Source organism: Eurosta solidaginis, chromosome 1, assembly GCF_040869045.1.
Source record: "Eurosta solidaginis isolate ZX-2024a chromosome 1, ASM4086904v1, whole genome shotgun sequence".
In the NCBI taxonomy this organism is placed as follows: Eukaryota; Metazoa; Arthropoda; class Insecta; order Diptera; family Tephritidae; genus Eurosta; species Eurosta solidaginis.
In genome coordinates this window covers 338,028,791-338,056,223 of record NC_090319.1, presented here as the reverse complement: position 1 = coordinate 338,056,223, position 27,433 = coordinate 338,028,791, and the positions used below count along the sequence as shown (strand labels likewise).

The 27,433-nt window shown below is 36.2% G+C and overlaps 2 protein-coding genes across 11 annotated transcripts in view; one reads left to right on the top strand and one right to left on the bottom strand.

Annotated features, from left to right (window-relative positions):
- The window catches only part of LOC137237932 (ATPase H(+)-transporting accessory protein 2-like), a 224,376-nt gene that overhangs the window by 148,183 nt on the left and 48,760 nt on the right, over window positions 1-27,433 (top strand). The gene's annotated exons all lie outside the window — the stretch shown is intronic.
- Window positions 1-27,433, bottom strand: part of LOC137237929 (uncharacterized) — a 636,630-nt gene that overhangs the window by 563,946 nt on the left and 45,251 nt on the right. For 2 of the 9 annotated variants that reach the window (XR_010949057.1, XM_067762312.1), the window contains exon 1: window positions 13,103-13,768. The exons of 1 other annotated variant lie outside the window; for it this stretch is intronic. The gene's annotated coding sequence lies outside the window, so the exon portion shown is untranslated. Of the gene's footprint in view, window positions 1-13,102; window positions 13,773-27,433 lie in introns of those variants that run through there. 6 more of the 9 variants (XR_010949056.1, XR_010949055.1, XM_067762308.1 and 3 more) reach the window with 4 other exon arrangements.

Genomic DNA, 27,433 nt, shown 5'->3' with positions numbered 1-27,433 from the left:
AACATATCGACAGCTCACCAATAATATTACCGATAACTGTTCGATAAAAGTTGTTATCGACAACAAGTCGATATCACGTTGATAATATGATGATGATAATTCGCAAATAATAAAAGCCGCATAACTTTTCATGTTCATAAATAAGTTTTCCCGGAGCCTGCTAAATGACTCCAAAGTAGTCCCGAAATGATCCCTAAATTGTTCTAGCTTAATCTCAAAATTATTTCTACAAAATAGTCCTAAAATGATTCCAAACCCCTTACCAAAATCATCTCGAAATAGTACCAACAAAATCCAAAATAATCCCGAAATTAATCCAAAACTGTCCTGGAAAGTTATCTAAAGTATGTAATTTTTCGGTTATGCCGGTAATCCGCAAAATAGTTTGCAGGCCTTTATGGTAACCTAAAGTTAAGTTTTCATTGTCCTAATTACCATTCTCGAAACCAGTTTCGGTCGCAAGATAACAATTTTAAGAAAACCTTAGGCAATAATCGCACTACACGACCTCAGTAATAGTGAGAAATATTTGAAAATAATGGCGTTTTCTTTGTTGAAACTAATGTCGTCCTATTGGTTATTCTCAGCCCTCTCGTGAGTTTTGTGTTCCTTTCCCAAGATATATTCCACCAAGTTTGAACGACGGCAACCAATAGCACACTAACCGGCAACGCTACCCCAACTGTCAAACAGCTAAATACATACACGAGCGACGAGGGGGATTCAAGGGGTTGTGTAGCGCAATATATAGCTTCTCCAACCCAAATGTCAACCTCACCTTCGAGCGGCGAATCCCGTTTCACTAACAGACGAGGCTCTGGCGACCCCAAGCTCCTCAGGGAACTTGGGGGTGGGGAGGGAGGGATGGCCTGAAGGTTTAATGTGGCCATATAAATCGTTCCCGAGATGGTCGGGCCAGCACCTTAATGGTGCTGTTACCGGATCGTATCGGATCTGTATCCGACAAAGGACCATCACATCGATAACACTCCCCAAAAGCCTTCGGGGAGTAACCTAATCGCTACAACAACAACAACAACGAGCGAAGAGGAGAAGATGATTAATAATTCGGATAGCGACAAGGCGACTCCATACCAGGTGGTGGCAAAGCGAATTCAACCAAATCGCCGTGCAGAAGAAAACAAAATTTTAATTGATTTCGATTAACTGACATGTTAAAGTACAAGGCTCTGTATGGACAATGATCAAGAAGAAGCAATCAGCTGTTGGGATAACAACACCTGGTGCTGAATTCGCTTTGAATAACGATCAATACGTTCAGCCTTCATACATTTCAATTTTGCATTTAATTAAATTCATACAATTCATGTAATTTTTAAAGTTCTAATAATTAAAGTAAATTTTTATATCACACAAAACAACTGTGTGCCTGGGTCTAATTAGCTTCAAATAGAGTCATTTTGCATAGCGCTAGGTAACTTAGCTCAAAAGTTAGAATCTTAGATTGCAACAGGAGGGTACGTTTTTTTTTTCAGAAAAGAAAACGCTATAATATTAATCACTGAGCAAGTCCGAAAATATTTCAAAATAAATACATCTCACTCAGGAAGCCTTTTTTATACTCAACTGAGCAGAGCTCACAGAGTATATTAACTTTGATTGGATAGCGGTTGGTTGTACAGGTATAAAGGAATCGAGATAGATATAGACTTCCATATATCAAAATTATCAGGATCGAAAAAAAATTGGATTGAGCCATGTCCGTCCGTACGTCCGTCCGTTAACACGATAACTTGAGTAAATTTTAAGGTATCTTGATGAAATTTAGTGTGTAGGTTCCTGAGCACTCATCTCAGATCGCTATTTAAAATGAATGATATCGGACCATAACCACGCCCACTTTTTCGATATCTAAAATTTCGAAAAACCGAAAAAGTGCGATAATTCATTACTAAAGACGGATAAAGCGATGAAACTTGGTAGGTGAGTTGATCTTATGACGCAGAATAGAAAATTAGTAAACTTTTGGACAATGGGCGTGGCCCCGCCCACTTTTAAAAGAAGGTAATTTAAAATTTTTGCAAGCTATAATTTGGCAGTCGTTGAAGATATCATGATGAAATTTGTCTTAAACCGAATTGCCTTTTCTGATTAGCCGTTAAATGCGGTTTAGATCCGCATCAGAAGCTAACTCTGAGTTAAAAAGATAATTTGGCATTCTGCAAGTAGGCCTAAATATACGATTAAGTACAAAAACTCTGGCAGTTATATAATTAAGAAAATTTATAATATTGAACCGCATGCATAAAAAGCGAGTAGTAGACTCAGGTAATGAGTATGTGCTTTGTTTGTTTTTGTATAAAAACAAAAGGCACATCGTTACGGTTTCTAATAAAAAGACATAATTTGAGTAAATTTATTCCTTCGTATTATTTGCTTTATACTTCGGAATATTTGCGAACATTTGCTTTAATAGTTTGCACTAATTTCAAATTGGCACGTATATAAGTTACGGCATATGCATATGTTTGTATGTGCACACGTATGTGTATTCAAAAGCGAAAGCCAAAAAAAGTATAACAATAGTGCATATATGTATGTGTGTCTACTTTCTCGGCATCAGTGTTGCCAGAAAAAAATTTCTTTCGGGCTAGAAAGAGCTAAATTTCTTCAAGAAAATCCAAAACTCGTTGTGAAAAGAGCTAAAATTATATGTATGTTTTTCAATGTAAGTTTTCACATTTATTTGAAATCAAACTTAAACAAAGTTATAATAAAATGAAAGAAAATAAACTTTTTTAAAAACAAACTTTTATTATTGGTTAATAACATTAACTAAAAAGTAAAATATAAACTGACTCTAAGGAAATATAACACTTTATCAATTCATTGTAAGCTCTAACGATAATTAGGCTTTTTCGTCTGCGACAAAAAAATTCTATATTGTACATAATTATATATTTTTAACATTAGAACTTTACACCTAAATTATTAAATCTTACAGTTTATATCACAGTCCTAATTGTTCTAATAAAAGCGTGTTACATTGCGATAGCAAGAAAAGGAGATCCTAAATGTTCTTAATTATACCATCAAAATTCAACACGTTTTTTATTAGAACAATTAGAACTGTGATATAAACTGTAAGGTTTAATAATTTAGGTGTAAAGTTTTAATGTTAAAAATATATATTTATGTACAATATAGAATTCTTTTGCCGCAGACGAAAAAGCCTAATTATCGTTAAAGCTTACAATGAACTTATAAAGTGTTATATTTTTTTACAGTCAATTTATTTTTTACTTTTTAGTTAATTTTATTAAACAATGATAAAAGCTTATTTTTAAAAAAGTTTTTTTTCTTTAATTTTATTTTTTACTTTTTATTTCGTTTTATTGACAAGTAATAGGAGCTTGTTCTTAGAAAGGCTTTTTTCTTAAATTTAATTTAAATATAATTTTTTTTAATTTTTAGTAGAGTAAAATATTGTTTAAATTAGTTATGTAATCTTTACTTAGTTATTTGTAAAGTTTCTCATCCTATCCATTTCTTTTAATGCATCAACATTACAAGGTTTCTTCGAAGTCAACTTTGAACAGTCAAGTTCTTCTATTCGAGTGTTAGCTAACTTAAAATCATATTTTATTGTGTCTTTGCCTATGTCGCGTTCAGTTTACAACTATTCATTGCAGATCTCCGCTCTGTTCCATCGCCAAAAAATCTGTAAAACAAAATAAAGTGCACAGAAAAGTATGCAACAAAAAGTATGCAACATTTAGCGATAACAGCCTAACTTCTATGTTTGTTGCATACACAAACAAAGCGAAGTTACCTGCGTTCTTCAGGACTTAGGCTTTTATTCACTTGTGAATACAAATTTTTACCGATAACTCTGTTATCAATTAATTTATCGAATTCTCGCAAAGCAATATTGCATTGTCATCGGATTTATACATGTGTGCAAAATTTCAGCTCAACCGGACTCTGGGAAATATATCAAATTTAATTTGCAAAATTTGATTACAGACAACAGCCAAGTGAAAATAAATAAAAGCTTATAAAAAAGGTACAGTAAACTAACAAAAAACAAGTAAGGAAGGTTAAGTTCGGGTGTAACCGAACATTACATACTCAGTTGAGAGCTATGGTGACAACATAAGGGAAAATAACCATGTAGGAAAATGAACCGAGGGAAACCCTGGAATGTGTTTGTATGACATGTGTATCAATTGAAAGGCATTAAAGAGTATTTTATGAGGGAGTGGGCCATAGTTCTATAGGTGGACGCCATTTAGGGATATAGCCATAAAGGTGGATCAGGGTTGACTCTAGAATGCGTTTGTACGATATGGGTATCAAATGAAAGGTATTAATGAGTATTTTAAAAGGGCGTGGACCTAAGTTCTATAGATGGACGCCTTTTCGAGATATCGCCGTAAAGATGGACCAGGGGTGACTCTAGAATGCGTTTGTACGATATGGGTATCAAATGAAAGGTGTTAATGAGCATTTTAAAAGGGAGTAATCCTTAGTTCCATAGGTGGACGCCGTTTCGAGATATCGCCATAAAGGTGGACCAGGGGTGACCCTAGAATTTGTTTGCACAATATGGGCATCAAACGAAAGGTGTTAATGAGTATTTTAAAAGGCAGTGAGTCTTAGTTCTATAGGTGGACGCCGTTTCGAGATATCGCCATAAAGGTGGGCCAGGGGTGACTCTAGAATTCGTTTGTGCAATATGGGTATCAAACGAAAGGAGTTAATGAGTATTTTAAGAGGGAGTGGGCCTTAGTTCTATAGGTGGACGCATTTTCGAGGTATCGCAATAAAGGTGGACCAGGGGTGACTCTAGACTTTGTTTGTACGATATGGGTATCAAATGAAAGGTGTTAATGAGTATTTTTAAAAGGGAGTGGGCCTTCGTTTTATAGGTGTTCGCCTTTTCGAGATATCGCCATAAAGGTGGACCAGGGGTGACTTTAGAATTTGTTTGTATGATATGGGTATCAAATGAAAGGTGTTAATGATTATTTTAAAAGGGCGTGGGGCTTAGTTCTATAGGTGGACCCCTTTTTGAGATATCGCCATAAAGGTGGACCAGGGGTGACTCTAGAATTCGTTTGTGCAATATGGGTATCAAACGAAAGGTGTTAATGAGTATTTTAAGAGGGAGTGGGCCTTTCTGGACCAGGGGTGACTCTAGACTTTGTTTGTACGATATGGGTATCAAATTAAAGGTATTAATGAGAGTTTTAAAAGGGAGTGGTGGTAGTTGCATATGTGAAGGCGTTTTCCAGATATCGACCAAAATGTGGACCAGGGTGACCCAGAACATCATCTGTTGGATACCGCTAATTTATTTATATATGCAATACCTGCCAAGATTTTAAGGGTTTTTTATTTCGCCCTGCAGAACTTTTTCATTTTCTTCTACTTAATATGGTAGGTGTCACAACCATTTTATAAAGTTTTCTAAAGTTATATTTCGCGTCAATAAAGCAATCCAATTACCTTAACATATTTCATCCATTTTTTCGTATTTGGTATAGAATTATGGCATTTTTTTCATTTTTCGTAATTTTCGATATCGAAAAAGTGGGCGTGGTCATAGTCGGATTTCGTTCATTTTTCATACCAAGATAAAGTGAGTTCAGATAAGTACGTGAACTGAGTTTAGTAAAGACATATCGATTTTTGCTCAAGTTATCGTGTTAACGGCCATGCGGAAGGACAGACGGACGACTGTGTATAAAAACTGGGCGTGACATCAACCGATTTCGCCCATTTTCACAGAAAACAGTTAACGCCATAAAATCTATGCCCGTAGCAAATTTCAAAAGGATTGGTTAATTTTTGTTCGACTTATGGCGTTAAAAGTATCATAGACAAATTAAATGAAAAAGGGCGGAGCCACGCCCATTTTTAAATTTTCTTTTATTTTTGTATTTTGTTGCACCATATCATTATCTTGACATAATTTACTTATATACTGTAAAGATATAAAATTTTTTGTTAAAATTTTACTTTAAAAAAAATTTTTTTTTAAAAGTGGGCGTGGTCCTTCTCCGATTTTGCTAATTTTTATTAAGCGTACATATAGTAATAAGAGTAACGTTCCTGCCAAATTTCATCATGATATCTTCAACGACTGCCAAATTACAGCTTGCAAAATTTTAAATTACCTTCTTTTAAAAGTGGGCGGTGCCACGCCCATTGTCCAAAATTTTACTAATTTTCTATTTTGCGTCATAAGTTCAACTCATCTACCAAGTTTCGTCGCTTTATCGGTCTTTTGTAATGAATTATCGCACTTTTTCGGTTTTTCGAAATTTTCGATATCGAAAAAGTGGGCGTGGTTATAGTCCGATATCGTTCATTTTAAATAGCGATCTGAGATGAGTGCTCAGGAACCTACATACCAAATTTCATCAAGATACCTCAAAATTTACTCAAGTTATCGTGTTAACGGACGGACGGACGAACGGACATGGCTCAATCAAATTTTTTTTCGATCCTGATTATTTTGATATATGGAAGTCTACATCTATCTCGACTCCTTTATATATGTACAACCAACCGTTATCCAATCAAACTTAATATACTCTGTGAGCTCTGCTCAACTGAGTATAAAAAGGTACAAGACAGGTACATAAATAATACTGTTTTCGTAGTTAATTTTATATTTTTTAATAACCAAAAATACCTTTTTGTTTTTTTAACTTTTGTTTTACCATTTGGCGGTAAGGTATTGTTAAAAGTAAGAAGTATTTTTCACACTACTACAATGACAGCACGGCTATAGGTTCGCTAAAAATACGACTTGTTAAAATATTGGCTGATGAAAATTAATTTAAATTTTTTCCAATTTTTAACGTCCTACGGGTGTACGAATCACCATTAAAATACACGTGTGCGATATGTATTCAAGTTTATGTTGGGATGACATATGTTTGAAGGGCCTTAGACTTCAAAATCTATGATTTCGTCCTCAGAAGATGAATTATTATTTTTGCTGCACTCATGATTGTTTTTTGTGTTCATTAATTTTAAGAGATCGTTGTTTATTTCAAAGTTATGACAGCATTTATTCAGCCGCTTAAGACCACTTCTTATTGTCAGAAGCGAATTCAACATAACTAAACTCATTTTGTTTCTTTGTTTGCTTTTAATCAAACTCGTGTTTGAAAACGTTGTTGTAACTTCAGCATTACTTAGTGGCAGCACAAAATCGACAAGCTTTTGGAATTATACTGTTTAAAATCAAACCAAAAACTTAGTGTTGAATTCACATTTTTCCAATTTTGGAGATAGATATTTTTCCACTGCATTTGTAATCTCGTTATTTCATCTGTGCTATACTTGTCTTTTTTCATTTGTGTAATATGAAAACCTTTGAGTTTTTACAATTCTCAATGTGTTTTCAACCGAAAAGAAATTTATTTTGCCAAGCGTTTTCATATTGTGTGGCAAGCGTTGCCTTAATTTCTCTATTAATTTTGTTATCTTATTTTTTAATTGGTATACATATGTATATTCTTCAACCCTATTGTGACGAATCTTAGTGATACTAAGTCATACTCACATCACTAGTCTGATGCTAAGTAAATGAAGCCACAAGAACAATAAAGCATCCATTCACTTGCATCTACATAAACGAATCAATCATTATGTCTACACATATGTACGTACACGCAACGGAGAGAGACGCACAAACAGATGCTTATAACTTGTCTGAGATACTCCCAAAAATAGGCAATAATCTGTGGAAGTATCACTCACATATACACGCGCGCGCATGGCCTATGCGAGAAGCTATAATCATCGTGCTTCTGTAGTTATAGCTGAGAAATTTTTAGTTGGTAAACGAGTAGCAAATTCTAGAAATAGAAGCGGCTAGAAATATGTCAACGAGGAAACCAAAGAGTATAAAAAGCAGCAGCTGAGGCACGACGAATCAGTTTGATTTAAGCACGCTATCTGTTGAGAAGTAGAAGTGTTATTGTGAAGTACTTTAGTAAAAGCCATTTTGCATTATTGAATAGTGGAGTTATTTATTCTACAGTTTAGTGATTCGAACGTTAGCAGAAGATTTGAAATAAGAGGAATTTCAGTAAATTCGTTACACTATAATGAAAATAAGGTACGGGAGACAAAAATTTATTATAATCTGAAGTTAAAGGGTCGAAATTCTTAGAAGGTGACACGAAGCTGTTGCACAAGCTGCAAAGCAAATATACAACCTCATGAAACAGTTTATCGATTAAAGTTTTTGTTATCAGTTAAGTGTCGAGTTGCCACTTGATACGTAACGAAACAAATAAAATGAAACTTTGAGACACATAAAACACATTAAAAATTTCACAATACGTATTGCCGAAATAGATTTTAAGCCAATAACGAGCAAACATTTTAAAAAGCGCCAAAAAAAGAGCTAGGGGCTAAACCGCAATTTTTGGAGCTAAGCGCAAAAAAGGGCTAGATCTGGCTCCAAAGGCACCAAAATGGCAACACTGCTCGGCATACAATTGATTCGTAAAATTGCAACAACTAATATGCTGAAGGAAACCCTGCAAATTAACAATGGATTTTAAGTATGCTCTTTATATTGTATATAAATAATATATTAATCAAGCTCCAGAAAGCATACAATATTTGTATTATCAATCCACATGTAAATATACAGTTATACCCGCTAGTTATTACTTATTTACTTAGCATTAATCACAAGCAAATAGCACATGCATGAATTTTCTGTTCCGTTATAGTTCATATACTAACATTTTTACCGTAGCTTTGATATGAAAAAAACTCAGATCGGATTCCAGTCATATAAAGACAATAGTGTAACCAGTATTTGTTTGACGACCAAACTGAAAAAAACTCAATTAGCTGCTAGGACTTATGTTATAGAATAACTCTGTCCTCTTGGCAAATACCAGACGTTTTCTATAGAGCTTACGATTTCTTCTCGAACACAACGAGAATTTCGAGATCCGAGGAATGTATAACTCGGCTTCTCGTGAGATACTTGTTTTTTCGAAATACTCGTAAAGCTCACTAGCTTCTCGACATTCAATTTATTCGCTCTATCGACAGTATTTATGCACTCTATGTTTTTCTTGTCTTTTTTTGCTCATTATATTGCCTTTCTTCCAATGATACTTCACTCAAAACATATTTACATATATAATTTCTTCACAATATTCAAATTTTTATCGAAATACTGAAAACTCGGCTTCTCGCAAGATTCTCATAACACTCGTACGTCTCGCGAACTATTCCTGAAGAATTCGTAAGGTCTATGGAAAACTGCCATTAATGCAGCAATTAAATTGAATGCCAAGAAACTCGCCAGCCTTACGAGGGTTTCGAGATTTAGCAATAATTATCGCGAGAAATGAGGATTCAAATATCCAGCGAGAAGCCGAGACTCGCGACAAATTTTTCATCGAACAATTTCAAGAGTTCGTAAGCTCTAATTTTCTAGAACCTATCGTAATTTTGTCTTCGAGATCTGGCACTTCTGGACACAAACACAGAACATGCTTAACCATTTCTTCCTGCCTCTATCACTCTCAACATCTGATATTACGGGAACCCAGAGTAGAAGTTTGGTCCGACCAGAGCGAAGTCTCTCCAATGCTTTTTAGCATTGCGGGACACTTCTTGATGAAGTACAGTGTGAGATTATTGATCACCAATATATGTACATATCTTGACGCGACTGCAGCTTAATCACGCTCCATCCAGAATTTCTGCTGCTTTTTGGCGATCTGTAGGATTTAGTTATTTTTGGATCGACACAGTGAACAGCGTTCTTATGTTAATTTGGAACCATCGATATACACGTTAGAAATACGTTCTGCCATTTCCGCACCGTTGCGCCACCCTCTGGCTCTATTGTGGCTCTGAGATGTCTTTGGAGGCCCTGAACCATTTTGTCATTTTTCTCTATATCAGATGGCTCTATCTTGCTGCGGCCGTATCACTTGCACTCAAGCTGCCCGAAGCCTTAAGCCGTGTTCAAGTTGTGAACGCTTTAATTTTGGCTATAAGGTCTGCAGGTGAGCTGTGCAGTATAGAATACAATGCTATTGTGGGGGAAGCTTTTAGGGCTCCCATTATACTAATCATTGATAATATGCATAACCTATTTAATTTTATTGTATACGTATTTTTGTGCGGCTTTCCACCAGACTACAACCTCATAGTAAAAAATGGCCTTGAAAATTTCCAAAAATACGCAATGAGGGAGTTTGAGCAATTGACACCCGTACATTCTAGCATCCTCTTGCATGCACACAGTACCACGGATGCTTTCTTTGCTCTCTCTTCCACGTGCAGCATCCACAACAACTTACTGTCTAGTATAATTCCTAAATATTTTGTGCTGTAGTTTTTCTTGTAGGGTTGCCCCTCCAAACTTAGGCTAAGTGCAATAAGAGACTTTATATTTCCTAGTAAATAATACTAGATCGGGCTTATCCACGTTGGCAACCAAGCGAACTCCAGATGTCCAGGCATATAAATCCCATAGCGCCTGATCCATACAATGACAATATTTTCACCAACTTTGAGGGCTTTTGGAGATATTAAGTTTTTCAAATATAAAAGTATGGGCAAGCAACAATATCTGTGATACGATATTTTGCTAGAAAGTCTATAAAGCAGAGTAAAGATTAAAAACGACATTAACTCCAAAGTGTAGTTGCGACACTTTACACCTCAGCTTTAGATATATAAATAAAGTGCGCCAGTGCGTATGAGTGATTTTTTTGCTATCGCAAAGTGCTTCGCATCCATACAAAAAGCGAACAAAAATTTCATAGCTAACGGAATTCGCCAAAATTTCGTTTGTTAGCGACCTAGAGTACTTTGAATCCAAGCTTGCTTTTACATACCGACTTCTGATAGAAATATCACCCTAAATCGGCTGTCGTTTTGAAAACGCGCTATCTCAGAAAACATTTATATAACGGCCTATTTCATAATTTATTTTAAAAGCGCCGTCATGAACTTAAATTCAGTACATTTTGACATTGGCTGCGGCGTTTATGAAAACAATTTTGGCATAGGGGCGTTCTTCAAACGATTTCTGATCTAGGGCGTTTTGGAAACAAATATTGAAACAGGGCGTTATTTAAGTGTTTTCTGAGATAGGTCGTTTTCGAAACGGCAGCCGAGATAGAGTGATATTGCATTCAGCTATCGATATCTCAAAAAATTTTAATGACAATTGAAAGTAGAAAAATCAATTAGGAAAAGGGTTGTTGTTGATCAGCAAGGGAATTTAACTTCAGGAATGGGTGTGGAGCGATTAGACTTTTAGAAAATGATGGTCGTTAGGACGCTACATTTTAAGAGTCATATTGTGCCGATCAGCCGCATTGTTAAGAGAGCTTTTCGGAATAAATACAAAATAGACTTGTCGGAAGATATTGCGAGCAATTTCCAAGAAAACACTAGTGAAGAAATACTAAACGAAGCATTAAAACTAAGTGAGGATACAGTTTTTTCAGTTGAGCAGCAAAAAGTTGAGCTGGACAATGTTGTCCTCAGAGATCTAAACTATGATACAGATGTATTGCCTGCTGAAGTTTTACAAGCAGAGCCCTTATTGTTGTCAGGTTGGTTAGGGTGCACTGGCCATTCAAAAAGGAGCTCATATAGAATGTGTCCGGTTTATCTTGCAGGACCTTTTTATTAAACTTGCTCCCAGGGCATTTGCCTCTGCTAGGCGCGGATAGAACTGGAAACCGAATGTACAATGTCACACAAGCATGCATTTCATTCACTTCATCGTAGTTTGCAAGATGTTTTTGGTCGTCAATCTTTGATGGATGGATCTAAAGTCTTTCTCGCAGGAGACTTCCGGCAGGCGCTGTCATCGCGGTATTCCTGCGAAATCGAGATCGGCGAAGGCCGCAAGTCGAAAGATTAATACGGACTCATAGTATTCGACGATAGGTTTTACTATCTCGAAAGGGAAACTTGTAAATGAAACTTTTCCAAATCAGTCGCAAAACATTAGAAAGGAGAATGGGTTTTGCATATCGGCAATAATAGCTTCCAAAAATGAAACCATGGTAAGGTTAGATTGAAATTTCCGATCAAAAACAAGCTCACATAAACTGAAGGAGTCCATAGTATTGCCAGAAGTTTGCTCAATGACCAAATTTAAAAGCCCTATAAAAAACACGGACCTTTGTCTTATGCAATTATTTCTAAGCTAGTGTATGAATGTATTGGAGTATTAAATGATCTGGGTGCAAAAAACGAAGTTTTGTTAGGATGGCTTCCCGGGCATCAGGGACATGAAGGTAATTAATAGGCAGACAAGCTAGCCAAACAGCGTGCTATAGCAACATTCTATGGCCCAGAGCCCTTCTGTGGACCCACATGGCAAACACAAAGGACATCATAAGTAACTGAGAAACTAAGCAGCTCAGACAACATTGAATTGAACGCCAGGAGCAAATACATGGCCAGTAGTATATACTCTCAGCACCGAGAGTAACAGAAAAACTCATTAATTTAAGCAGAGAGGACCTACGAACTCCTACTGGATACTATACGGGACACTGTAGTCTACGATAGCACCTAGGTAAGTTAAATCTATCCTATACACAAATCTGTCACTTTTGTGAGCTGAATGATGAAACGTCGGTTAACATTCTCTCCCATCTTGGTGGCGTGACTCTTAGTCCTATCGTGATGTCTAGTAGCAAGCGTGAATAGGTACTTAAGCACATCAAAAGCCCACACACACAGTAAAAGGCTGAAAGGTCAAGCACAATAGATCTAAATAAAGGTCGCAGTGCAATTAGGCCTAGCAATAATAAAAATAGTTAAAACGTGATGTGGTGGTAGCGTGCTCCACCTACCACACTGATGATCCTGGGTTCACGCCCCGGGCAAAGCAAAACAAATTTTAGAAACAAGTTTTATCAATTAGAGGAACATTTTTCTAAGTGGGGTCGCTTCTCCGCATCATCCGCATTGCAGGAAAAACTAAGAGGAGCACGACGCAAATTGAAAGAAAAGCTCGGCCTAAAATCTCTTCGGAGGTTATCGCGCCTTACATTTATTTCTTTTAAAACGTGAGTACTTACATGGAAACATTTATTTATTTTTTACTTACATGGAAATATAAGTCGACTCCACAATATTGTTGTATTTTCAGATGATTAGACTGGAATTAGTTTTAAATGTAATTATCTATTCATAATATTTTGTTTTATTCGTTACAAAATCGTTACGTTCATTTTTTCGTTTGAAACACTTTATTCGAAGTTAGTAGTTGTTTCAAAATCTTAAATTTTTTTAATTCACAATTTTTGTATTTATTTTTTGGTGAAATGTTCATAGTTTCAAATATCATAGTAATTCACTGAGTTTACACGCAGTTGTTTTTTAACATTTTGAAACTGAAATAGAAATGGATTTCTTTTGTAAAATCTCCTTTATTACTTCACTTTTTCTTTTTTAACTTTAAACTTCCAACTTAATTTGAATATTTTTATTTTTAGTTTCAATTAAATGCTGTGGTATTATTTTAGTCGATCAAACCACTTTTCTGACCAACACACACCCTTTCGATCTCACATACACCATTGCACATACATATGTATGCACATATTTACAATTTATTATTCATTTATCATTTTTGAAAACTTCAAATATATTTCATATCAGTTATCTTAACTCATAGTTATTTGTGAGCTTTCTCTCATTGCCAACCACACTCTAATGAATTCTACATCAATTTAGTCGTAGTTCGGTTTCCTCACTAAATAACCGATACCGCCTAGCTGAGACCGCAACACAACAAGCAACTAACAAAGAATATTCTTAATAAATCTAAAATATGCGAATTTTCTTACACCTCTACGCCTATGAAATTAAATCTCTTATTGCTTAATCATATATATATGTATTAGGGTGTTTCAAAAAAAATGTATGCCTCAAAAAATGTGTTCTCTTTATATTACTCAATATGAATGTATGCATACCAAATGCATGAAAATGTATGTATGATTCATATTTTTTTAATTGAAAACATATTTGTTCATACAAAAGGTATGCGTGCTGTTTTATAGAATAAGTATGAACAATTATGTGGTACCCGAGTGGAAAAAGTAGGATGCACGCATGATATATACATTAACCTGGGTTGATTTGCATGGACGAAAGTTAACCTATATTCCGCCATCGATTATTCGATAGGTTTTGGGCTCAGGAAAAAAAGTTCCACTAATCATACCCAAAAAAATAATTTACGAGCCTGCAAAATTTGAGTTTTTTCATGACCTACTTAAAAAATTTTCATTTCATTTTAAAATTTTCATGTATACCCTGTCCGACTCAAAATTTTTTGCTAAAAACTTTGGCGATAACAGTTTTTTGAAAAAAAAAAAAATTTTTTTTCTGCTTTTGAGAAGTGTTTTGGTGAAAAAATATATTTTTTTCGCCATTATTTTTTTAAGGGTTTCTTCAGAAACGTGCAAAAGTGTTGCCGATGAAAACGAATTTGTCTCATAGTTCCTATCTCACTTAAAATGATGCGTTACAAACGTTGGCATTACCATTTTTTAAAAAAAAAAAAATGTGTTATAGTTTTTGGGACTTGTTTTGGTCGAAATCGATTTTTTTTCATTTTCAAGGCTCCAAAGCATTTTTTATGTATATGTTTCCGTTAGACCCATCAATAAGTATTCGGAGATGAGGCAGAAATGGTGAAAATCCTCTTATCTCGAGAATCGTTTTTTTTTTTATGCCCGATCTTGAAGATTTTTTCAGACAACCATCTATGCCCAATACGTAAGCTTGTGGGTAAATTTGATGTTGCTAGCTGTTAATATGAGGCAGAAATGGGGCAGAAATGGCGAAAACCCTCTTATTGAACAATCAGTTGTATGGGAGGTATATGCTATAGTGGTCCGATCCGGTCGATTCCAACAAATGTCAAATCCCCCATCAAAATATGCCTGCTTACCAAATTTCATCATGAAATCTCAAAAATTGAGGGACCAGTTTATTAATGCCAACGTTTTTATCGCATAATTTTAAGTGGGATAGGAACTATGAGACAAATTCGTTTTCATCGGAAACACTTTTGCACGTTTCTGAAGAAACCTTTAAAAAAAATGGCGCAAAAATAAATTTTTTCACCAAAACACTCCTCAAAACCCAAAAAATATTTTTTTTTTTTTTCAAAAAACTGTTATCGCCACAGTTTTTAGCGGACAATTTTGAGTCGGACAGGGTATACTTGAAAATTTTAAAATCAAATGAAAATTTTTTAAGTAGGTCATGAAAAAGACCTTAAGAATTAAAGAAAAAAGGTCAAAAAGCTCAAATTTTGCAGGATCGAAAATTATTTTTTCGGGTATGCTTAGTGGAACTTTTTTTCCTGAGCCCAAAACCTATCGAAAAATCGATGGCGGAATATAGGTTAATAAATCGACCCAGCTTAATATACATGTTGTAACAACGAAAATATGTTTGTAAAAATACACTCTCTGTGCCTTACGTGACTGTCTCCCACTTTTTCTGCAGGGATTATCTACCAGATGAGCACGAGTTTGCGCTAAGTCTACCGGTTCAATCCCCAGATCAAAATAAACTTAACCCAAAATTTTAACAAAAAAAAAACTTTCATATTTTAAAGTTATAACTCTGCAGAAACAACCCCTAAATAGCTTAAAGATTTCCCAGATTCTACCCTGTACACATCACCAAATGTTAGCAAAATGTTCCTGCAATAATTCCGAATTAGTCCTGAAATGGTCTCGAAATGATCTAGAAATAAATAAACCCTGGTTCAAAAAATTGTAAAGGTCGGTTTCGTTTTGATTCCGAAAACTATATCAGAGTTATCCTGAATAAGTTGCGAAACGCTTGTGAAATAATCGCAAAGTAATCCCGAAATGAGTCCAAAATTGTGAATAAGTCCTGATTTGTTCATCAAAGAGTTCCTTAACAGTGCCGATATGATACCGCAACAGTGCAGAAATGATTCCGAAAACAAATCCGAAATAATCATGAAATAGTTCTTATTCTCGAAATGGTCCGGAAACCATTCCGAAACTGTCACAAACGGGTTCCGATCAGATGGCAGCACTATGTAAATTAAAAATAAAAATTTCACCGACAAAAAATTCTGATATTTTTCAGTAAATTACATCCATCTGCAAACTGGTGTGATATATTTTTCCAATACACTGACAAAATATATTTGCTACTTCATTGGAAATATGCAATATCAAGCGCCGTAGTATTCTTCTAACACTGAATAGTAAATCAGCGACTGTCAATGCATAAAAAGAAATTCAAAACCAAAAAAGGTGCTCACGATCTGTTCTTAATAGTTATTTACTAAAGCAACATTTCCAGCACCAAATGCACAACAGTCTGAACTCCCTTATAATATGATTATATTATGATAATTGATCAGGAGAGCAATTAGAAGATCCTCCGTAGTGCACAATTTTCCGTAGAATTCTCGTTATAACTTTGGTAATAAGAGAGTTCAGAATTTAGTGTATTTGAAGTTGGAAGCAAAGTATAGGCTACGGAACGTGAGCACCCTATTGCATCTACAATTTTTCCTTTGAATTTTTTTATTTTTTTTGACAATTGAGGGTTTGCTATTCAATATTGCAATAATAAACTACGGCTTCTGGTGTCGCGTTTTTAACATGGTTTTTTGTTAGTGTACTGTAAAAAATATGCTAGGGAAGTTTGCAATGCAATGATGTTAGATCATTTGCCAAAAGTCCTGAACTCCCTTATTAATGTCTTTTTTTTTTGAAAACTGAATGTAAGTTCGGGTGTAACCGAACATTACATACTCAGTTGAGAGCTATGGAGACAAAATAAGGCAAAACCACCATGTAGGAAAATGAACCAAGGGTAACCCTGGAATGTGTTTGTATGACATGTGTATCAAATGGAAGGTATTAAAGAGTATTTAAAGAGGGAATGGGCCATAATTCTATAGATGGACGCCATTTAGGGATATCGCCATAAAGGTGGAGCAGGGCTGACTCTAGAGTTTGTTTGTAAGATATGGGTATCAAATGAAAGGTGTTAATGAGTATTTCAAATGGGAGTGGGCCTTAGTTCTATAGGTTGACGCCTTTTCGAGATATCGCCATAAAGGTGGACCAGGAGTGACTCTAGAATTTGTTTGTACGATATGGGTGTCAAATGAAAGGTGTTAATGAGTATTTCAAATGGGAGTGGGCCTTAGTTCTATAGGTGGACGCCTTTTCGAGATATCGCCATAAAGGTGGACCAGGGGTGACTCTAGAATGCGTTTGTACAATATGGGTATCAAACGAAAGGTGCTAGTGAGTATTTTAAAAGGGCGTAGGCCTTAGTTCTATAGGTGGACGCCTTTTCGGGATATAGCCATAAAGGTGGACCAGGGGTGACTCTAGAATTCGTTTGTACGATGTGGGTATCAAATGAAAGGCTTTAATGTGTTTTTTTAAAAGGGCGTGGGCATTAGTTCTATAGGTGGACGCCTTTTCGAGATATCGCCATAAAGGTGGACCAGGGGTACTCTAGAATGCGTTTGTACGATATGGGTATCAAATGAAAGGTGTTAATGAGTATTTTAAAAGGGAGTGGGCCATAGTTCTATAGGTGGACGCCTTTTCGAGATATCGCCATAAAGGTGAACCAGGGGTGACTCTAGAATGCGTTTGTACAATATGGGTATCAAACGAAAGGTGTTAATGAGTATTTTAAAAGGGTGTAGGCCGTAGTTCCATGGGTGGCCGCCTTTTCGAGTATCGCCATAAAGGTTGACCAGGGGTGACTCTAGAATGTGTTTGTACGATATGGGTATCAAATTAAAGGTATTAATGAGGGTTTTAAAAGGGAGTGGCCCTTAGTTGTATATGTGAAGGCGTTTTCGAGATATCGACCAAAATGTGGACCAGGGTGACCCAGAACATCATCTGTCGGGTACCGCTAGTTTATTTATATATGTAATACCACGAACAGTATTCCTGCCAAGACTCCAAGGGCTTTTGATTTCGCCTTACAGAACTTTTTCATTTTCTTCTACTTAATATGGTAGGTGTCACACCCATTTTGCAAAGTTTTTTCTAAAGTTTTTTTTTGGGTCAATAAACCAATCAAATTACCATGTTTCATACCTTTTTTCGTTTTGGTATAGAATTGTGGCATTTTATAGTCGGATTTCGTCCATTTTTTGTACCAAGATAAAGTGAGTTCAGATAAGTACGTGGACTAAGTTTAGTAAAGATATATCGGTTTTTGCTCAAGTTATCGTGTTAACGGCTGAGGGGAAGGACAGACGGTCGACTGTGTATAAAAACTGGGCGTGGCTTCAACCGATTTCGCCCATTTTCACAGAAAATAGTTACCGTCATAGAATCTATGCCCCTACCAAATTTCAGAAGGATTGGTAAATTTTTGTTCGACTTATGGCATTAAAAGTATTCTAGACAAACTAAATGAAAAAGGGCGGAGCCACGCCCATTTTCTTTTATTTTTGTATTTTGTTTCACCATATCATTACTGGAGTTGAATGTTATATACAGCAAAGATATTCAATTTTTTGTTAAAATTTTACTTTTAAAAAAAAAAATTTTTAAAAGTGGGCGTGTTCTTCATCCTTTTTTCTAATTTTTATTTAGCACATATATAGTAAAAGTAGTAACGTTCCTGCCAAATTTCATCATGATATCTACAATGACTGCCAAATTTCAGCTTGCAAAACTTTGAAATTACCTTCTTTTAAAAGTGGGCGGTGCCACGCCTATTGTCCAAATTTTACTAATTTTCTATTCTGCGTCATAAGGTCAACCCACCTACCAAGTTTCATCGCTTTATCCATCTTTGACAATGAATTATCGCATTTTTTCAGTTTTTCGAAATTTTCGATATCGAAAAAGTGGGCGTGGTTATAGTCCTATATCGTTCATTTTAAATAGCGATCTGAGATGAGTGCCCAGGAACCTACATACCAAATTTCATCAAGATACCTCAAAATTTACTCAAGTTATCGTGTTAACGGCAGACGGACGGACGGACGGACATGGCTCAATCAAATTTTTTTTCGATACTGATGATTTTGATATGTCTATATCTATCTCGATTCCTTTATACCTGTACAACCAACCATTATGCAATCAAAGTTAATATACTCTGTGAGCTCTGCTCAACTGAGTATAATAAAAAGTTATTATTGCATATGGAGCCGATGGGCACCGTTGCTTAGGTTAGATATTTGTATATTTTTGCTAATAAACAATAATAATGATAATAATATTATTGCATATTTCCAGGGATGCTCAAAAATTGTTATATTAAAGTGCAAATCACAATACATATACAAAATTATATGTACACTGAAACTTTTTTAAATAAAAAAAAAAAATTATTTGAAATGTGTAAAGAATTTTCATGGTCCCCTTAATGAAGAAATTTTGAATTAAAATTATTCTCAGTGCTACAATATTTTTCAAAAACTGCTTGTTGTCAATTTGTTAGTGTAAATTTAAAATATCACATCGGAGTGCCTTGGTTTCATATGGAAGTGCTTTTTATTTGCACTTTCATATGAAATTCAGGCACTTTCATATAAATCAAACTTTATGTTGAGAGCATATGGGAGTGAGATGAAAATTTGTTTATAATTAAAGTGTGTGTGTCTGTGTCTATACTTCCGGGTACAACAAACCAAAAGTGCTTTAAGTGTATAGCGAATGAACAGCTCTGCATATTTTAATAAGAAAAAACTTTTTCGGGGGCGTTAAAAATATTAAATTATTAACAGCCATCCTAATATCTGTGCATCACACTATCCAAAGATAAATTTGAAAAGTGATTGCGTCTCATGGCACCATTTCTTAGGGACGTTATTCTTAAATATTTATAAGTACATATACATACATACATACAAATACATAGTAGAAGTAACTATTTATTTTGCAGTACTTTGCTTGCGACAACAATTTTAGCAATTGCTTTGACAATAAATTCAATTAACATTACAAATGAATAATTTTGTAGATGATGATTGTGTACTATGTCGTTGCATATTATCACGTACATTAGGATGTTTCATTTTTAACATCTCAGTTAGCTTACAAAAACAAAAACTGGCCATAGCTGCTCATAACCTTTCGTCATATTTTGTCATTTGCTATGTCAAACATTTGACGCAACATTTAGCGAATTTCGCTAATGTAAACTATTCTTAACAAGTAAAGAAGTCTAAGTTCGGGTGAAACCGAACATCACATACCCAGCTGTATACTTGAAATGCTGTTGTTGTTTGTTTTGTGTGCTTAATAGTGTTACAAGGCTGCGCAATAATACATATACATATGGTTCTATTCTGAATTAATTTTTCTTCGAGCTCCCGAAACATAGAAAATTGCTTAGTCATAAATGGGGCGGTTCCACGCCCATTTTTTTAAATTTGAAGTTTTTCTCTTTTTATTCTGTTAGATTATATACACTGTAATGCAACCCTGGTTCCCTACTCACTTCAATTGTTATTTGCTTTCCATGTTCATTCTTAGATCATACGATTCATGGTATGTATATGGATTATTACATAGTTTAATAAATTGTGAACCGTACATCTCATGAACCAATAAAGAGAAGCCGCATTAAAAAATGAGAGGGCAAAAAAATCATAGTAAATTTCTCGGCGTGACGTCACGCTTTTGACAACATGTTTTATTACTGACGCATTGTTCAGACTTTATTCCAATCGAAGTATTTTGCTCCGCTCTTACCCCCTACTACATTTTTTATCTTAAAGGTTTATTTGGGTCGAGTTGAAAACTAAATAGTATTACTACCTAATACCTTTTGGTTGAAGTTTTCAATGCATATGTAAGTATGAAAAGCTGATTGTTTCCAACTGACGATTGGGCGAAATGATTGTTCGTGTCTTAAGACATGTTTGTTCACATTTTTCGTATGGAATCAGAATAGATGGAGTAAAGTGCAAGAAAAAAATGTGTCCGGACGCGATCTGTAAATCCTGCCTAAATTCAACATAATGCTCTTCTTGAAGTTTTATATAAAAATGAAGTACGTTGAGTCAGTGAGGTCAGCTAACCCTGTTTTGCGATAACACTCGCCAATTGGGAGCACCAAGCGAGGTAAAAGCTTCCTCCAACTGTCTTTCCAAACTCAGTGAAGGTCTTCTCTTTCCTATGTTTACAAACTGCCGGAGCGTATTCGTTCATCCGCATAACATGACCTAGCTAGCGAAGCTTTCTGTTTTTATTGGCTGCACTATCGTCATATCTGCGAAAAGCTCATATAGCTCATCATTATACCTCCTTGGATACTCGCCGTCGACATCACGGATAGGACTATAAATCCTCCGGAACTTTTCTCTCGAATACTCCTAGAGCCATCTCCATTAGGACAGTTATGATAAGTGACTTATAGAGCGAGAATTTTGTTCGTCGAGACAGGACTTTACTTTTCAATTGCTTAAAGAAGCACTTGTTGGCAAGAGTTTATTCTCCGTTTGATTTCTAGGCCAACATTGTTTTTGCTTTTAATGCTGCTTCCCAAATATACGAAATCCTTCACAGTCTCCAATTTTGAATCCGTCAACAGTGACGTGGCTACAAAAGCCACGATGATAGCAAGTACTTCGTCTTGTCCACATTTATTGCACGACCAACTTTTTTTGCTTCTTTATCTTATACCAGCTCTTCGCCTCCATGTTTGAACAGCTCGGCGGGTATCCCGTCATTACTTGGCACCTTGTGATTATAATATTGCCATTCTCACATCGCCAAAGCTGGATGCCGGAGCGTGTTTTTCATCATCGGCAATCGGGATATCGGGTTCGTCTTTCCCCACACTCTGTACGTCAGTTACCAGGTCGCCATTATCATTCCTGCAGAAATCTGCCCCGGTCTTAAAACCTTCTGTCATTAAAAGAGTATGAAAAATGTATGATAAACCAAAAATAATAATATTTTTCGCGATATATATCCGGGGAGATAGAGCCCACTTTTCTTCCAGAATGTTGTGTGCTAATGGGAGCATTATTTGGTAATCCTACACGTTTTAGGCCGACTCCATGCGCATCCGATAAGACAGGTAACTTTTTTGCTGAGAAACTTTTCATGACGAAAACACAATCGAAGGGATTGCCAAGCCACCAAATCAATTTGATGTTAGTTGTTCGCCCGTTTTCAAAAAGGAAAAAAAATATAGTCCGAAAATGTTATTTTTACTCCGCCGTAGTCGTTTACTCAGGTAACAGTTTTAAATTCTCCGAACACTGGGCCCAGTCTTTGTCAATTTGAAACTGTAAATTTGTTTAAAAAAAAAATAAAAAGTTGTTAAACGTTTGTTGCAAAAATGATTAATAGTGGATTCTTTGTGAATCAAAAATGAACGGCATAAATATTGAAAAACTTGATGGAGAAAACTATTGATTGTTTGTATCCTGTTGAGACTACGTATCACGTATCTAGAAGAATGTAGTGCCGCTGAAAAGGCTGTTTTCAGTAAAGCTGATAAAAAGGCATTGACCTTGATTACATTAAATGTGAAAAGCTCAAAACTCTTGCATATTAAAAGGTGTGCATTGTCCAAAACGGCGTGGGAGAAGTTGGACGAAATATAAAACGCGCGCGGCCCTGCAAAAAAAAGTGTCTTTATTCAAGAGCTTGGTTCGTTTTCAAATTCAACGCAGCGAGAAATTTTCTACGCAAATTAATAAATTTTGTATGATAGTTGAAAGCCTTCGTGAGCTTCAATTATCTATACCAGATGATCTTTTGTCCATATTGTTGCTTTGTGCTTTGCCGGACGAAATGGAAAATTTCGTAGTCGCCATTGAGTCGAGAGATATTCTTCCGTCTTTAGTTCAGCTGAAATGTAAATTGCTAGAAGAAGAGCATCGCCGAATGTCAAATATCGCTTCTGGAAATAACTTAGAAGCTGAACGTGTGCTGTCTGTAAATTCAACCAGGAGTAAATCAAATAAAGGTCATGAGAGACGCAGGTGTTACACATGTGTTGTTTTTGAATAACAAAGCCATTGTAGTGCTGGAACAAGTAAACCACCTTCGTTCACAAGACAACTTATAAGACTCAATAATGTTAAATCTAGGCTTTATAAACGTTTCAAGAGATCAGGATCTTCTGCCGATTTTTCTAAATATTCGGTTGCTCGTTGCAACTTTCATTGTCTAAACCAACAATGTTATAAGTTGTACTTAAGCAGTTGTAAATTTCAATTTTTCATCAATCCGAAAAGGTTTTACAGTTTTGTTAATTCCAAGAGGAAAACATCTGGTTTTCCAGCTACCTTTCGTTTTGGTTGCAAGAATGCTAGTTCTGATAATGATATTGCGGAATTATTTGCAGAATTCTTCAAGTCGACCTACTCATCTAAAAGTTTTCAACCCGGTCAACACTCCTACAACTTGGAAAGTTTTAATTGCATTCCTAATCTAGTAATTGATAAGAATACTGTTCTTCAGAGCCTTCTCGGTTTGAAACCGATTTTTTCTCCGGATTCAGATGGTGTTCCTAGTTGTGTACTCAAATACTGTGCAGTTAACTTATCTGAGCAGATACATAAATTATTCCGATTATCTGTGGAATCTGCCACTTTTCCACTGATTTGGAAGAAATCATATATTATACCTTTGCACAAAAAAGGTAGTAGGTCTAGTATCGAGAACTATAGAGGTATAGCTAAGCTTTCAGCTATTCCCAAAACATTTGAGCGAATAATTACATGTCAACTTCAACACATGTGTAGCTCCGATTATCGCCCTGCCAGCATGGTTTTGTGCCGCGTAGATCAACTACTACCAACTTGCTACAGTTTACTTCTTTTGTAATGGATGGATTTTTAAACAATAGGCAAACGGTTGTGATCTATACCGACTTCAGTAAAGCGTTTGACTTTGTCAATCATGAGCTTTTAATTTACAAACTTGATTTACTTGGATTTCCGAAGCATTTACTTGCATGACTCGGAAGCTATCTCGCGAATCGGACTCAACAAGTTTTGTTTAAAAACAGTCTTTCTAGGTTGTTTGATGTAACGTCTGGTGTGCCTCAGTGCAGTCATTTGGGTCGGTTACTTTTTACCTTGTTTATAAATGACTTACCACAAACTCTCATACATTCCCGAACTCTTATGTATGCGGATGATGTTAAACTTTGTTACTCGTACTTGCCTTCGGAGTCTTCCCGTGTGGAGTTTCTTCAGGCAGACTTGGACTCATTTCAATGCTGGTGTACTGCAAATTTACTATTTTTGAATTGCTCGAAGTGCAAACTAATAACATTTCACCGAGTGAAGCCAAGTTTGACATTGTATACGTTAAACAGCACGCCTTTGGAGCGTATATCTGTCGTAAGTGATCTAGACGTTCTTTTTGATCCTAAACGGAATTTTAATACGCATATTTCATCAATGGTAAGCAAAGCAACGGGTATACTTGGTTTTGTGAAGCGACGGGCTAAGGAGCTTAATGATCCGTATCTGACTAAGACCCTCTACACATCGTTGCTACGACCAATCTTAGAGTATTGTTCGTGTGTCTGGTGCCCAGGGTATCAAAACTTTATAAAGCATATTGAGGCAGTACAGAAGCAATTCATTATATTTGCACTACGTGGTCTTAACTGGGATTCTAGTGTGCATTTGCCACCATATAGAAATAGGCTTCTCCTTATAAATCTGCCAACTTTAGAAAATCGAAGAACTTTACTGGGGGTAATGTTCATTCACAAGCTCATTATGAGCGAGATCGACTCATCTGATCTTGTTAGTCGACTAAATTTTGCTGTTCCTGGTAGAACGTCCAGGCACTTTGTGCCTTTTTATTTACCACTTTGCCGGCAAAATTTTTCCAAAAATAATCCACTGCGAAACTGGTGTTCGCACTACAACAACTTGTATAACTGCATCAGTTTTGAATGTTCGTTTTCCGAGTTACATAATTCAATACTGTCACGTCTGGCCTGTTGTTTTGTACTTTTTTTCATATGTATGGTTGAATTTAATTATTTTTAATTGTAACATTAATTTTATGTTTTATATATCTTAGTAGTCGACCGCATTGTGTCTGTGTCGACTTTACTTACTTACTTACTTAATTGGCGCTTAACCGCCTAAACGGTAATGGCCGTCCAACAAGGCGCGCCAGTCGCTCCTTCGCTCCGCCAACCGGCGCCAATTGGTCACACCAAGGGAGTTTAAATCGTTTTCCACCTGGTCCTTCCAACGGAGTGGGGGCCGCCCTCTACCTCTGCTTCCATAGGCGGGTTCCGATAGAAACACTTTCTTGGCCGGAGCATCATCCTTCATTCGCATAACATGGCCTAGCCAGCGCAGCCGCTGCGTTTTAATTCGCTGGACTATGTTGATGTCTACGTATAGCTCGTACAGCTCATCATTAAATCAACTTCGGTACTCGCCATCGCCAACGCGTAGAGGTCCATAAATCTTTCGAAGAACTTTTCTCTCGAACACTCCCAAAGCCGCTTCATCTGCTGTTGTCATGGTCCATGCTTCTGCCCCATATAGCAGGACGGGTACGATAAGTGACTTGTAGAGTATGATTTTCGTCGCCGAGAGAGGACTTTACTTTTCAATTGCCTACCTAGTCCAAAGTAGCATTTATTGGCAATATTGATTCTTCGCTGGATTTCAGTGCTGATGTTGTTGCTAGTGTTGATGCTGGTTCCCAAATAAACGAAGTCTTTTACTATTTCGAAATTATGGCTGCCAACAGTAGCGTGGTTGCCAAGGCGCATATGCGCTGACTCTTTCCTCGATGACAGCAGGTACTTCGTTTTGTCCTCATTCACCATCAAACCCATCTTTACCGCTTCTTTTTCCAGTTTGGAGTAAGCAGAACTAACAACGCGGGTGTTTAGGCCAATGATATCAATGTCATCAGCATATGCCAGTAATTGCACGCTTTTATAGTATATTGTTCCAGTGCGGTTAAGTTCTTCAGCTAGTATAATTTTCTCCAGCATCAAATTAAAGAAATCGCACGATAGGAGGCCACCCTGTCTGAAACCTCGTTTAGTTTCGAACGGCTCGGAGAACTCCTTCCCAATTCCGACTGAGCTGATGGTGTTGCTCAACGTCATTTTGCACAGCCGTATAAGTTTTGCGGGGAAACCAAATTCGGACATAGCGGTATATAGGCAGCTACTTTTCGTGCTGTCGAAGGCGGCTTTAAAGTCGACGAAGAGGTGATGTGTGTCGATTCTCTTTTCACGGTTTTTTTCCAAGATTTGGCGCATTGTGTCGACTTTAATCCAAATAAATTAAATTAAATAAATTAAGAATAAAACTAATTATATTTTATTTAATGCACATTTGAAAAATAATATTTATGTAGCATCAGTGTATAAGAAAAAAGAGAATGTCGCAATGTGAAAAGTCATGCGAAAAAATTAAGCTATGGCATCAACGCTTTGGTAACTTAAATTGTGGAGACTTAGTTAAACTTTTTAATGAAAATATGCTGAAGAGCGAAGAGAAGCTAAGCAAAGTATAATGTTTTGATTGTAGTGTTTGTGCCCTGTGTAAAATTAAGAAAAACAGCTTCTCTAGCTACGAGAGAATTTTGTCAAATCAGCCATTAAAAATTGTTCACTCGGACTTATGTGGTCCGATGAGAGTTAGGTCAGAAAATGACTCCCTTTATTTTATGTCTTTTATAGACGACTACACTAGATATGCGCATATTTATTTTCTAAAGCAGAAATCTGAATCACTTGAATGTTTGAAAGATTTTGTGGCTAGAACTGAAAATCAAACTGGTAAACGCTTAAAAATTCTAAGAAGTGATAACGGCAGGGAATATGTTAATAAATAAGCAAAAGCATTTTATTTGAGTATAAAGGGCATTACTCATCAAGCAACTATACTGTATACGCCGGAGCAAAACGGCGTAGCAGAACGCTTCAACAGAACTGTCGTTGAGATGGCGCGTTGTCTGTTGGAACAATCACAATTACCGCACAGTTTGTGGTCTGAGGCAATCAATACGGCCACTTATATTCGTAACCGATCTCCCTCTAAGAGCTTAAAGAGTAATACTCCCCATTTGAGCGATGGGTGGGGCGAAAGCCATATGTTGGTGAAATTAAGGTATTCGGCTGTGACGCCGTTATATTAGATAAAAAGCTTGGGAAATCGAAATTTGAGCGAAGAGGTGACATTGTGAAGTTCGTTGGCTATGCGAGAGACTGCAAGGCATACAGATTTTATAATTGTCACACTAAGTCTATTAGCGTAGCAAAAGATGCTATATTTTTTGATAATACAAAAACAAGTGGTAGCGTTCAATCAGACGAAAGTAGCGGGCAAGGGCAAAATGACATTTTACCTTTACTTTGTGAGCAAGATGTAGGTATCTCAGGTGAGCGCGGCAATATAAGTACTGAAGAAAGTAGGTCGGAA